We start from the raw sequence: 15000 nt of genomic DNA, 5'->3' as shown, positions 1-15000 counted from the left end.
TTTGTAATGGGACGATAATATAATTCTTGAGAAGCTCAGGATCAAGATCTTTCTTTTTGATGATAGGGGTGACCAGGCCATGCTTAAATTGCGAAGGGAATATGCCAGTCATAAGTGATAAGTTGATAATTGCAGTGATAGGGCGAACCAAGACGTCAATGCACTTCTTTACAAGGACTGTAGGTATCGGGTCCAAGCTGCAGGACCGTTCGTGATGACATAATGACTGATTTAACATTTTCAGATGTCACTGGCTCTAAGGTACTCAACTCATAACTTGATAGAGTAGGTTGCTTGTCATAACGATGACAATCGCCAATGTCAGAAGAAGCCATTAAGTCGTCCAGTAAATATTGTGTAACAGCAACATCCACATCAGATGACCTATTGCACATCAGTGATGTATTAGCGATGTCTTCCACAAACAGTTCTAGGTTGATGTTTTGAAGTTTCCGTCGCTCACTCAAGACTTTCGACAAGACAGGGCGAGGAAAATCAACCAGAAAAGTTATAGCAGTGTGATCAGATGGCATGCTGGGTAAGACCTGAAGGTTGGATACCAAATCATCGTTAGAACTAGTGATTATCAAATCCAAAATGTGTCCACGATTGTGTGTGGGTCATGTTACATGTTGATTCAAACCCGTGGAGTTGATCAAGTCAAGGAATCGCACAGCATCATTATTTTTTGTACCAATGTGGAAGTTAAAGTCCCGGTGATGAAAAAACGGTCGGGCGTCGCTGCTAGAGAGAAATCATCAAAGAACATGTTCGAAGTTAAGCCATTTTTCTTGGTGGGTGGAGGTCTATAGATAGTTATAAACCTGAGTAATTTACTTCCAAGAGAGAAGCCATTTCAAAATGGCGACCTTTCGTGCCGGAAACCTGGCTAGAAAGAAGAATGGCTGTTTTCAGAGCGCAGCATTAAAGAGCAAAACAAGAAACCTTTTAGACTCTCGCAAAACGAAAAGTCAAGTGATAGCTTTGATGATGCTAAAAAACATTTCAGTCCAACAGTGAAAGTGAAACCTTGCTATCGGGGAGATGTGTTGTGGAGGGGTTGAGCTTGGTTTGCTTTCTGTTTCCTCCTAAACGAGGTTGTTGACCTATCTTTTTTTTTGCATAATTTTATTTTCTTACTCATCCTCTTTGTGCTGTAAAAAAAAAATTAAAAATTTACGTCAGAAAAAAAAGTTACAGGAAAAAAAGCATTCATAACCATCACTCACAAAATTGTCTCCTTGAGATCACGCACCCGAGGAATATTTGTAGTCAGTGCCTTTTCAAGACGTGTGCCTCTGCCATAGAACAAACATTAAATTATTCCTTTTGAGCAATACAATTCACCTGTTTTGTTATTTTAAGAATTAAGTCAAAGCTGTGCTTCCTGTTCCTGCAAAACGTAGCCTGAACCGATAGAACAAACTTGTCCTTGATAGATGAAGTTGCAATGATTGAATGAGTAACGTGGGCAAGTTATATCTCGCGAACGAGCTTGGTGACCTATTTATTTAATTGCACATTTCGAGTCACCATAATGTAGGGAACAATCGAGAAAAGTTTAAAGAAAATCTTACGACAACTTCTATTACTAAGGAATCACCTTAATTAAACATTACCATACCTGGTTTGAGCCATTTCTTTTTTCTTTCTCTGCCATGCAGTCTACCATGAAGACACTGGGGAAACAAAGGACTTTCATGCCCTGAATGCTTGTTCATGATGTGATAAGTAATTGAGAGCCACTTTGCCTCCTTTAAATCTTCATCATCATCAGCATCATCATCAGTTGATGCAGCACACCAGAACATGTGGTTAACCACGCTCTTTTTCCATTTTGAGACCACAGCACAGTCTTTCTTTTTTGCAAGGCTGTCAATCTCTTTACCAAGACCTTAAATAGAAATTAAGTCTGGTTAACAATCAGTATTAATGCAGTCTTGTGTTAACAGGTTGCCATAAAATTATAGGCAATTATTGGATGAGGTTTTGTGATATCCAGAATAATCAAGGTCAAGTTAAGGGACATCAGCCGGAGCCCAAGGCTGAGGCTGATAACCCTTACGGAGACCTTGATTATTCTGGGTATCACAAAAACCGAATCTAATAATTGTTTTATTATACATTCAATGAAAAAAGAAAAACAAAAAAGGAAGTCATGTTTTTGCTTTTCACTGACCGGAAGCGACACAAAGCGTGCAAACTTGACATGTTAACCTGTGACCTTGAGTGTCCTTGACATGATAATTGTATAATCTGCAGTTATGATGCCACGGGCCCTGATTTCACTGTCCACTTTTGGCCAAATTCACTGTACACTTTCGGCCAATCAGAAAAGAGTTAGAGAGTTCCATTCATAATAATTTGTATTGTTACCACAGTTACAAAGTTATGGCATTGATTATACCAACTAACCTTTGCCAATATGCCAGCCATCCAATCTGTGCTCAACAGCAGGCCATTTCTCCCTCATTTGCTTTCTAATCTGGACATGTCTGTCTGTTATCAAGTTGTCAACTGACAGTCCTTCATCAGTTAAAAATTGAAGGTATCTTTGCAGGCCTTCTTTTTCCATTGCATTCGAGTTCTTTACTTCATTACTCGGTAGAGTAATATAAAGTGAACAGTAGAGTAAAGTAAGTTATTAATGCCCATATTTTAATTTAATTTTGAATGTAGAAATGTAAATACCAACCTGGACCAGCTGGGAATTTAGAATTTAGTTTTGCTCTAAATCCATTCAGACAATAACTGCAGTACTTGGCGGAATGCCCTGGGCTGTCACAGTGACCATCCCCTCCCAAGATCAGCTCCTTCCCCTCAGCTTTGATGCTATAGAGTAATGAGGACTGTTGTTCTCTGTATGTTCTCTCCACTGCTGCATGTAAATACTTTTTCTGATGCTTCATGAATGTGGAGTACCTAATGGTCACTACATTCATGTGGCCCATTATTTTAAGCACCTTTGCTGGACTCCCCCGACCAAATAGAATTTTTGATGACATCATAATGTTGCCAAGAGGGGTGTCCCCAATGGATGGCTGAGAATCCCAACTTCTGGTGAATGAGCAAGAGAGACATTTTTGCATCACTGTTATTCTGGTACCTATCCTGGAGTTGACTCGCCTGTCACTCTGTCCGACACACAGGGCAAAACTCAAATAAACTCAACAGTGACGATTCTGCCGCAAGAAGCAACTTCTGTTCGTAAGCAGGTGTATTGCCAGGAGGTTGTCTGTAAAGATAAGATTTCAAGTGTTTATTCCAGTGAGATCGTTCACCAGGTAAATTAGTCCAGGCATTTTGTGGTCGGATCTGTAACTAATTGCAAAAGAAGCTTTCTCGTCATTGACCAGTTAGGAATATCCTATGCATGAACGTACTAAAAGTCCCTAAAGATCCAAGCATGGGAACGCCTCCAAACCGCACCCATAAAATAAGTCTCTCTTTCCTATAGCACGAAAACGAGGCTGTCAACCGGCAGTTGCCGTTCAGCGTTTTTTATTTGTAGAATTCGAGCCATTTCACCAAAACTAAGAATCTACCCTTAAGAACAATGATTTTAAGGCTTTAATCGTGAAAGACCTTTCCACAAAATATATTTAACTTAGTGAATTATTAAGGTTTATTTAGAGCCAGCGGTGAAATCTTATTTTGCCGAAACATTACAAGACATAAATGCTTAAGACTCACGACAAGAAAAGGCCTATATCATCACAACAAAGCTACCTCTTTGTTCAATTCTACACATGCTACATATACAATGTATTTATAAAAATGCTAGTCTTCCAAATATTCACTTTCCTAGTCTACAGTGTTCAAAGAATTTGTGCACAAAGACCTTTGCATTGGCCACAGACTGGGGAACACTGCGTACCATTCTTGCGACACATTTGTTGCACCTCGATTATATTGCTACAGTCAGACAAAGAGTTGCATCTGATTAACTAGAGAAGAGATTCTGGGGCAGGCGGCAAGTCTGCTGCAACAGGAAATACTTGATAATTAGGGAGTTTCCACCCCCAGTCTTCCATTGACATGCCTGCAACTTCTCCTACCACTGCTTTACCTGCAAGCAGACGCGTAGGCTGTGAAATCGGGCCACTGCTGCTGTTGGAGGCAGATTCTGTGGCTCGATATGAGATGCCTTGGCTGCAAGTTTTTCGAAGTAACGCTGATATCTGATAGAGTTAACCTACCCCTGGTTTACCTCCGAAACATGATACAAGTGATTTTTCACCTGCAGTGACAACGCCAGAAACAGCAGAATGACAGATGAAGACCAACGTTAGCGTGCTCTTTGAAGTAAGGTACATTCTCAAGTTTCTTCAGGGCTGTTCCCTTTCCAACTCTGTAGAGGCGCGATGTTGTGTCGCATCCAGTGACGGTGTGAAGGAAAAGGAAATTTCTGCGAACTTCCTAACCCAGCTGTTCTTTCACTTTCTTCATATGCCAGACACAGGCACATCTCGAGTTTGCCTTTGTCTCAGGTCAAAAAAAGAGGCCACATCCACCTTCGGAAGCATGGTAACACAGAAGGACTGGCAAATCTGTGCCATCCCCATCTAGAACCATGGAATTCTTTATGGCAGACTCTACAGCGGTTTTGACTACAAGTAGGTCGGCGTCACCATTTGCGGCATCACCTCTGGGCCATGGGACTCGATGGAGAAGAGAACCTCCGTCCAGCACGTACTGTATGTTCCCTTCAGGTTGTGTCTTAGCCTCTGGTGTAAGCTTTGCCCATAGTGCATCTGCTAATGATGGCTTTGGTGGCTGCCTTAACATAAATGGGTAGTCGAAAGAGCTGTGGGATATGTGCAGAGCTCGTCCCGAAATAATTTCTGAAATACAAGTTGAGGGTCAACTTGTACTTGTACTCAATCTTTACGGAGGACTTGGATGCTATAGTGACTGTCTGGGCACTTCGTTTGAATGAGTAATCTATGGTTAACGTTCCCTTCACTGACGCTAGCATCTTCTCCCCAACGCTCTTGGCTGTGTTAGCATTGACATTACTATCAGCGTTTACACCATTCATGATATTCCTTAGGGTTGTGAGTACCCAGAGCACTGAGGATGGTCATTGCCTCCTTCATTTCTCTTGTTTAGACACATCTTTGTTCTGTTCTCCAGAATAAAATTAACTCCTGTCAGCTTTTGCATGATGTTTTTTGTTTCGGCACATGCATAAATGCAGGCATAGATAACAGCCAGATAAGACGTTGCTAGTCCGTTTGGTCCCTCCCTCTTGTCAAGTCTCCACTGGTTTTCACGCTTCTCAAAAGAACCCGTTTGACGACTACATAGGTCTATCGATAATCCGGCCCAAAATCGATCACTTCTTCTTGCTACGTGAAGACTTGCTAGACATCCTGGTGGTCGGTATGGAGGTCTGTCATAGCTGAGGCTTGTTGAGTCATTAGAAAAACTTTCTTTTTGGTATGGTTGGGATGTCTTCAATCGCATATTTTTCTTTTTACTATCCAAACTCAAAGTTTAAATATAAACAAAATTTCTTCACTGTATTGGAAGGGAATTACTTTAGACTTTTTAGTTTTCAAATTGAACTAAAGCGCAAGATTTGCAGGACACACACTTTCTCTGTTAGTTCATAACTGGGTGAAAACATTTCCTTCGGTTTTTGCGAAAAATTTCCCCAATTCCTGGACATTTTGCTTTAAATTATGAGGGGAAAAAGATAAATTTACGAATGAGTTAGGACAAAAAAGAATATTACAATGTAAAGTGCGAAGCAATGAGTGAAAAACAGGTTTTTCACCAAGATGAAATTCATTTTGGACATCTCTACTCACGTCAAATTACATTTTCCTAAATTACATAATCTTGGAACATTACTGTTAGGTCTTTTAGTGTAAAATTGTCCTTTTTGCGTTCTAACATCGCTTGTGGAAGACAGCATTCTTCGCTACATAATTCACTCAGATAGCCATCCATCGACGACATCTCTAAAGGTTTCACTTACTTATAAAGAGTAATTCTTTTATTTAATGGGTATATAAATGCACTTAACTAGGAAGATAACACAATAAATTTGCTCAATCTTTGCTAGCCTATGCTGCACGTGGCTTTAAACTCAAGCAAAACAACGGGAGCTCACAACAGATAGTAAATGCAACCTCGTTTGCATGCTGAGCAATATAGGGCTCTAAAAAAGTTGTTTTTTGTCAACTTCCCCCAATCGGATTTTTGGGGACTTTTGATATGTTATAGAGGACATGTCCCTGGACCAAAGACCGTTAAAAATCCTTCTTTTGCAATTAGTGGCAGGTTGACCGACTTTTGGCGATAAAATGCCTGGACTAAATGCAAGGTTTGTACTCATTGGAATGCGTCTGGTTCATTAAATCAATTTAAATGCTTATGTTAGGATGTTAGGCATTTTATTGTACCTGATAAGTTTTTACCGTGTGTAAATGATTAATAAAAAGATAACGAAAGAAAGAAATGATTGCATATCATAGTTAAATGATCAATTGTTTTTGTGTAACTCACTCGTACAAACAATTGTCAGCAAAATCTTCGTCTTCATCTCTCTCATCATCAGGGTCGGGAACTCATAAGGGGTTGTCGTCTGCGTCCATCTCCTCTTCCGAATCTGATGGCTCATCGTCTCTTGCACAAGGTGTTGATGTAACAAACATCTCTTTTAGAAGAGTGCATTGGGTTTGTTGACTCTTCTTGGGTACAGTAGTTTGAATTCCTGAACAAATCATAACCAAAACGTTTGTAAACAAACGTTTTTTCGGAGGACCATATTTATTTTGAATACACAACACAGTTATAAAAACTTGCCTTTCGCAGTACTTTTAGTTCGAAATTGCATAAAAACATTTTTGCTGTTGGACCGTGTCTGTGTGTGGCTGCCTCCTGTACCCAAGGTAACGATTCAGCTCCACTCGCTGTTTCATACCCTTTGATAAAAACAAGGTAAGTTTACATTAGTTATTTGTGGGTTACATTTACATTGCAATGCCAGGTTTAAATAATGTGCAATACATACCCTGGCAGCTTCTCTTTTTCTATAGGCTCCCCTGGGCTGCTTCTGAAACTGCTGAGCACGAGACCCGTATGCCAGTGAAGAAGACCCTTCTGTGTGGTCTGTGCTACTGTCCCGTCTTTGCTTTTTTTGTGGCCGACAGTTTTTAAATATGGTCGGAACAGCGGGGGGTTTAAAATGTTTTTTCATATTTAACCCTAACGAATCAGCAATCACTGACTGTGTTTCAAATGAATCGTCGGACAAGTGACTACTGCAAAGTTTGCTCGAGACTGTCTGGTTAAAATTTGCTCATGTGTTTCTCACAGCATTTGTCCATTTACGAGCAAGTTGAGCATTTGAAGGCCAGCCATGGAAACTCACTCCGTCTTTTGCAGTGTTCGAACACCCACCAGCTACACAGCGATGTGTTCTTTTAGAAGCAAAAATTTACGTGATCTTGGTATCTTCACGAGCGATCTCAAAACATTTTAAGCCGGAGCGAGCTGCAAGTTCTCATATCTATGTCATTCTGGTTTTGATCAAAAGCGCCAATTTCGAATAGCATGTTCCGAAACTTTTCTCTCTCGACTAAAAGTAAAGAAAAATTGACAGATTTTCTTTGTAAATATTATTTATTCAGACTATAAGGTATCTTTTTTTAGAAGGTCGTTTTGAGGTGTAAAGTATCCCTTTAATGGAAATAAAATACATTAAGTGGCAAAAATGTTATATGACAGAAAACGTATAATAATTATAGTCAAGTACAAGTAAAGACAAGAGATTCTATTTTGCAGGTTGATCAAGTATAAATTTGAAAAAAATTGTGTCAAGTTACAGGGGTGTAACTAGCTCGTGGAATTGTAGGCTTTTGTTCTTAAATGTATTGCCATGAAACAGTTTTCTTTAATATTTACATGAGTCTGCTAGAGGTAGGCAGGAAGAACTGAGCCTTCTGCATGGACTATAGGCTAGTTGTACCCTTGCAATACACACTGTACCTTAAAGCTATAAAACATGCCATACGCAACAGGAACTGCTAATTTGGATTTATAAAAGCTCTATAAAAACATTGTTCAGTTTAGGTACAACCACTACTAAATTGTAATTGAATTGAAGAAATCTTAAAAACAACAGCAACGTTCACAACCTGTAAACATGATGTCCATTCAGTTAATAGTATAACAGTACTTACTGTTTAGATAAAACATGTCTGAAACAATCTTTGTGGAAATTTTGCATGTCAGTTGAACACTTGACAGACCCAGCAAAGCACACGTTAACTGATCTTCATCTGGGATTGCATTGTTAGTGGGCACTAGTGATGTTATGATCACATCATCAAAAATAAGACTTTTCAGCTGAGTGGTCCCTGTGTCAACAATTTAAGGCACTGCAAATTGTAGTTGGATTTTACAACTTGACAGTTTTTGCTTCATGTTGCAGCTGGGGCATTTGATAAGTGCATAGTGACTGGTCAGGAGTCGCCTTTTTGCTGCAACCCACACACGAATATTACACATTAAAATTATTTACACCAATTATTTGACCTGTTACTGTTGATGATGTGTAGGACTCTGGGAGTTGTTGTGGTTTATCCAGTGTTTCCTCGAAGTCATCACAAAGTTCGATCAAGCATCCTTTTAAAGGTGTATTGAGGGACACTTCGTTTGAGTGAGGATCCTTCCTCACACGAACATTAGAAAAAGTGTAAGTTTTCTGCTCTTCAACTTCAGTCATAAATTGTTCCCACAGAATAATTCTAACAGATCCAGAAGGGTCAACTAAAATTGCATCAGTCTTATTCTTTGGATCATATCTTTGTGTCTGCATTTTCTTTACCCCAGAAAGATTAACAACTTTGGCCTTGATGGTTATAAGTTGCTTGTTGTTGACTGTTGATAAGAAGCCAATGTTTGAGTCGTATGTGCACTGTTGAATCTTAAAGGAAACCTCGGTTTTGTGCAACTTGGTTCTGGCGTTCATAAGGACCATTGGGTAATCTGTTTCAACATCTTTCACAGTGATGTTTGATATTTTCACTGGAGAACTGTTCTTAAAGAGTGCACTGGGTTCCCCATGTCTTGCTGAAGAGAAGCAAACACCTCTCACAAGACGAGATTCTGTTTGAATGTCCATATCAAAATAGTTTGTTTTATTGCTATTCTGGACTGGTGACAAATTGCTGATGTGTCCTGTTATTTCATTTTTTTGTGGACTTTATTCCACTCTTGCAAGACTGGGAAATGACGTGAGAATGATTAGAAGAGTTATATTGTCTTAACTGAAAGCGTTTAGAATAAAACATTGCAATATACCAGGAGAAACACCTATAATACATACCTTTATGTGCAAGACAAATTTGAGTCAAAAGGTAGTGCCTTGGGTTTATGAGATTTCATGAGTACCCAAGGCTAGAATTCACTATTTAGAGAAAGTCGAAATGTACATGTAGTGACAGTAGAAGTATCGAGTATTCTCAATACTTATTCTGGGTTCACATTACGGAACATCTGGGTGTAGGTTATGGCCAAAAACTGATGAGAACATAATTATAACACTAACTTAATTTACCATGCTTTCATAACCAAATTACTTAATTTACAACCTAACTTTACAAAAACATCTGTATTTTATTTCTATTTCATACTTCCTTTGATAAGGAAGACAGGCAACCTATTTTACTGCTGTTTTACTTCTATTTTAACCCTATTTGAAAAATATGGGTAAGGCAGTGGTTTATTTTATCCTTGTTTTATCATACCAATAAATGGTACGAAAGGACGTTCGGTCATTATCAAGTGAATGGTAAAATTGAAACAGTGAATATAAATATATGCATGTAAGAAGAATAAAAATATTTGCAGGTGTAAACGGACAATAAAAACATGCAAAGAGAAAGCTAGTAAAAACTAATTCAAAACCTTAGCATGAATTGAGTCCGATTGCACATGAAGAGTAGGTCTTAACTTTTGAATAAAAAACATTTCATAGACGAGAGGCAGTCAAATTTGGTCATGCACTTCATTAAAACACGAAAGTTCTTTGAAAGATCTTTTGGAGCCAAAGAATGTTGCGAAAATGCTTCCCAATTGATGAAGAAGAGTTTTTGTTTTCTTCAACGCGTTGATGTACCGGTAGATGGCGGTGTGTGAAACCAATATAACTTGCATCGCACAGGTCACATTCAAACTTGTAAACAAGGCACTGTTGGTTCACAATCTGCAGCTTAGCTTCTGGCAGTTTAAGATGTTGTTCAATCTTCTGGCTGACAAAAACGGGCTGAACAGTCGTGTGGATCTTATAACTTAAATCTTTCAGTTGCAAACGCACAATATCAGCTGAGGCTTGATCTTTTAATGGTAGGACAACACGAATTGGGTCTGATCGATGCCTGACAGTAGGTGAGGAAACAGGTTGATCCGATGCTTTGGTGGCAACAAAACGTGAAATGGAAGAGTTGACAAGTTTGTCAGGATATTTAGTGGAGAAGACAATAATTTCAATCGATGACACATACTTCAGAGAAGTAGTGCCAATTGGATGAAAGTCGAAATGCACAATTAAGCATCGTTTTTAATAATCCACGTTTTTACCGGTCATCTACATGGCTCTTGTAGTGTAGCAGGAGGCAAATATTAGTGGGTTTAACGTACACCTTAGTCTCAACATGTGTATGTTTGTTGAGCAGCTGGGTGCCCAAAAAAGAAAGCATGCCATTACTCTCCGTCTCCATGGTGAACTTCATAAAAGAATAGCACTGGTTTAAAAGGTCGAGAAAATTGTCTGCTGATGCTTTGTCTGGCATAATGGTCAGTGTGTCGTCCACAAATCTCTGTAATTGTGAAGAACAGCTCACGTCCACCGACTGTTGGTGACCTGTCGGTGAAGTGTTGGTAAGTTGTCGGCTACAATGTTTTCGTAAGTATTGCACTACTTATGACCAAAACCGCATTTGAAAGTTACACTGAGCACTGTATGGGAAACAGTAATGTCTAAAGTGCTGCAATAAATGCAAGACCTATCCTAAACACTACCAGGAACAGCGAAAATATAAACGCGATAACTACAGTCACAATGATTTTATCTGTACGCCATGTTGGAATTCTTATCTTAGCCCCAGTCTCCCTCTGAATATTTTTGGTTAATTTAGTGTCATATACAGTTTATGCTTTCTGTTGCAGACTGTTTATGTCATATTTATTGTTGGTCATTGACGTTTGCAAACTTAGTGGCTCCTAAAGGAGTCGTTTGTTTGTTAGAAGAACAGGTTCACTCGTACAAGCGGTCGTCAAATTTGAGAGGTAGCAGCTGCCCCTCCCTCCGCATGTTGGTCATAACCAGTAAGTCTTTTCCTGCAGACAGCTTCAAGTTCTTTCACCGATCCTACATGGTCGCGGATGACAAGGTCACGCTCCCGGGAGTCGACGATTTTTAACTCTGCAATGGCGATGAAATCTCTCACGGTGCTCCTTGGACAACCGGACAGAGGAAATGCATTCACGGTGCTGCACTGGTTTTCACATGACGCCTGTGAGAACTTCTCGTACCGCCCATGGATGTTTGCCAGACTATGGGTGCTGATGCAGCTGATGTTTCTCTCTTGCTGCTCCTGCTACTGTGGTTGGTTGTCGTCTTGTTGGCAATCAGTGCGGGCACTCTAGAGTGCGTTCACCTCTACCTTAAGATCAGCAATAACCTTTTTGGCTTGGACAAGTCTCCGTTCCATATTCCTGATGACCTCGCATTTGACTGGCACGAGATCTGCCAACTCTTCCACATCCTTTTCCTTTTCGGCCAGTTCCTGTGCAAGATCTTCATTTTGGTTCTGCTGAGTTTGGAAGGCCTGCCCTACCCTCTCATGCTCCTTTGCTGCACCAACCTATACAATTCGCAATACATACAAGTTTTATGCACCTTAATTTACAGATGTCAAGTGAATAAAGTTATTAATATCTCCAAACTGCTTGAGTATTCCTTGCTTGAAAAGAAAGAAATGACAATCCACACTGTATCTTCATGTCACAATAACGTATAATTAATTTTTAATTAGTAATCATCATCCTCACAATCAGAGCTGACATACGTGCACATGTTCAAAAGCAGCTTCTTGAAGACTTGTTGCTGTGAATAAATCTCATCTTCAAGATCTTGAATCTCTTCATTTAGGAAATCCACTTCATCAGTCAGAGTAATAATGGTCTCCTGGAGCTCTTCATTTTCACTTGTGCATGTTGACGCAGTTGCAGTTGCCGTCACTGGGGGCAGTTTTCTTCGATTTTTTTCTTGAAGCCAGAGGCTAAGTGCATTTGATACGACATCTGTTGACTCTGACACAGGAGGGCCATTAATGGAAATTTGCCAGAGGCATTCCAACAGGTCATCTTTCAGTGAATTTCGAAGCCTTGTTTTAATGCGCTTCAACGCACTTGCGCCTCGTTCTGGCCAGGCATTCGTTACTGGCAGACTCTGAGCAACAGCAGCCAGCTTCACCAAGTTTGGGAGCATAACTTTGAATGATGAAATACTGCATAGCTTGGTCAGCAACCACTCAGTTGAAGTGTTGGTTGTTGTGCTTCGGTCATGGGACATTCTGACTTCAAATCTTGTACAATAAACTTGAAATGTTCCCATTCAGACTTAAGGGCTTCGCCTTCCACATACTCTGTGATGCCTAAGTGATCCGAGAGAGTGGCTATGTGGTTCATCCCGTAGATCTTGAAATCTGGGGCGTCCTTTACAGGGAGAGCTTGCAAGTCGAAGATTGAAAAGTCTTGTACAAGTGTTAGATAGGGGAATCTTGCCGCTATGTTCTCTTTTAACTTAGCCACATAGGATGTAATCAAATCATTTAAGAACAGGGTACTTGCTGGAGTTACTTCGATTCCAGCCAGGGCAAGTTTTCCATTCTCGGTTAGATCCACACTCAGTGTTCTAAGAATTTCATCTTTTCTTTTCAGAACATCATCAAGCTTAGCAAGACAGTAAGAAACAGCTGATGGTAGGCCAGCAAAGCACAGTTCTCCATGCTGAAGAGTTTTGCTGAGAACTGCTAAGTGTGTGAGGATTTCTTTAAGAATGTAGAGTGTACCAATAAATTTGTGACTTCTGGTTTGCGTCAGTAGATGTGAAGCAGTAGCATCACTCTCCTTAAAGTACTCAAAAGTTTGCAGGTGTGCAATAAACTCTTGAACCATTGCCCTTACAGACTCGTCCAAGGAAAGCCAGCGGCTTGCAACTGCTTTCTTTGCCTTCTTCATGTGCTTCTTTGCTTGGCAAAGCTGATCTTTTGGCAGAAGATTGAGTAGCCCTGACTACACAGCAGCAAACTTTGCTGTTTTCTTGGGGGAATACTCATAGAACTTCCATACTTGTAGCAGAAGACCTTCAACTTTCTTGATATAATTCAGCTCTTTAGAAGCATCTGCACACGCAAGTGCGAGTCTGTGGCACACACAGTGGATGTTAATTAGATCTGGAACTTCTCTTTTTATGATTGCTGCCATTCCATTGTGCCTGCCAATCATTGCTCCTGCTCCATCTGTAACACAACTTTTCATCTTCTTCAGTTCCAGCTGGCAATCCTCAACTATTTTCTTGAGACACATGGCCAACTCTTGTCCAGTGGCAGCATCAGTCATATGCTCTGTGTGCACAAAGTCTGTCTGGGGCATTCCACTTGCGTTGACATACTTCACAAAGACAACAAATTGTTGGAGTACTGATATGTCTGTAACCTCATCTGCAAGGCAGCCAAATACTTCTGAGGATGCAACAGCCGTAATGACTTTATCTTTGATAGCTTTTCCCAGGAAGAGGAATACTAGAACCTTGTGATCTGTGCTGAAAGTGTTTTATCTCGTGTAACCCAAGCCTCTCCAACAATGTAATTAACGATGTTGCTTTCGTGTTTGCGATCTCTTCCTTGGCTATCCAGTAAAGTGTAGTGAATACCTTTAACAGCACTGTATTCTTCACCATTTCCCTTTCTTGCACTTCCTTGTGGAATGGCAATGTTTTCTGTAGGTGTTCTTTATTGATGGCCGCCTCATGCATAGCACTGTTTGCGTGAAGTTTGATGGCTTGCATAATGTTACGAACACATGGTTTGGAGTTACAAGTACTGTCACCATTTGTTGGACTTGCGGTGTCATGACAACGGCACAGGAAACAAAACATTCCGACGTTTTCTACATACACAAGTCACCAGATGCCTGTCGATCCATCAAACACGTTCTGATTTTCATTTTGTTTAAACAACCATTGATGCTGGAACCAGTAGATCTGTTTAGATGTTTCTGAATACCAAGACACAGTATTTCTGTTAATTCCATGGTTAACTCTCCATTCGCTTTTTGTTTTGATTGTGGTTTGATGTTTGCTAACAGTCATAATATATAATTCGTTATTATACTCAAATGCATAAGACGGGAGCTCAAATAAGCTGGATCAGGCATTGAACATCTCTTTCTGTTACAGTGGTAATAAGAATGAAATGCTTTACCATTTCCAGACTCAGGAAATTTTTCCTCCACTCTTTGTAGCATAATACTCAGTTCTACAGGCTGCCCACGTGCGGCTGAAGAACTTGAAGCTGTGATCACTGGTATTTGTCGACCACCACGACCGGCTGTTTTATGAGATTCCTCATTTCCATCGCTCCGCATCGGATTTAGAAAAAAATCTGTCGATCCCAGGCTGTTTTGACGAGGGCTCTTTTCTCTTATTCATATTAAAACATAACTTTCTCCACCCACGCACGGGACCAAACACGATCGATCAGCCTGGACAACACTCTACATCGGTCAGCGGAATTTCTCAAAAGGTAGGAGCTGCGCATTGCGTAATAAGTTTTCTAGCGTCTAAATAAATATTCACGGCGATTAAGCAAACTGAAGGTTCATCTCCAGAGTAAAATATAAATAGTAGAACCAAGGAGGCAAGACACCATGAAACAATTGTTTATTTCAACAGGTAAATGTTTAAAAATAATTTTGTTA

General features: G+C 40.0%; 1 protein-coding gene and 2 pseudogenes across 1 annotated transcript in view; 1 reads left to right on the top strand and 2 right to left on the bottom strand.

The window, feature by feature from the left end:
• LOC137977466 (uncharacterized) overlaps nt 1-1608 on the top strand; it is a 19041-nt gene extending 17433 nt beyond the window's left edge. The window contains exon 4 of the mRNA XM_068824692.1: nt 1-1608. This exon is cut by the window's left edge and continues 422 nt beyond it. The gene's annotated coding sequence lies outside the window, so the exon portion shown is untranslated.
• Nucleotides 1609-9965: 8357 nt separating this feature from the next.
• Nucleotides 9966-10808, bottom strand: LOC137977010 (uncharacterized; annotated as a pseudogene).
• A 464-nt stretch (nt 10809-11272) lies between these two features.
• On the bottom strand, nt 11273-12508 carry LOC137977009 (uncharacterized; annotated as a pseudogene).
• Nucleotides 12509-15000: the final 2492 nt, after the last annotated feature.

This window comes from Montipora foliosa, chromosome 11, assembly GCF_036669935.1.
Source record: "Montipora foliosa isolate CH-2021 chromosome 11, ASM3666993v2, whole genome shotgun sequence".
NCBI classification, from domain to species: domain Eukaryota; kingdom Metazoa; phylum Cnidaria; class Anthozoa; order Scleractinia; family Acroporidae; genus Montipora; species Montipora foliosa.
Note: the sequence above shows the minus strand (reverse complement) of the source record. Positions and strands in the feature narration are given on the sequence as shown.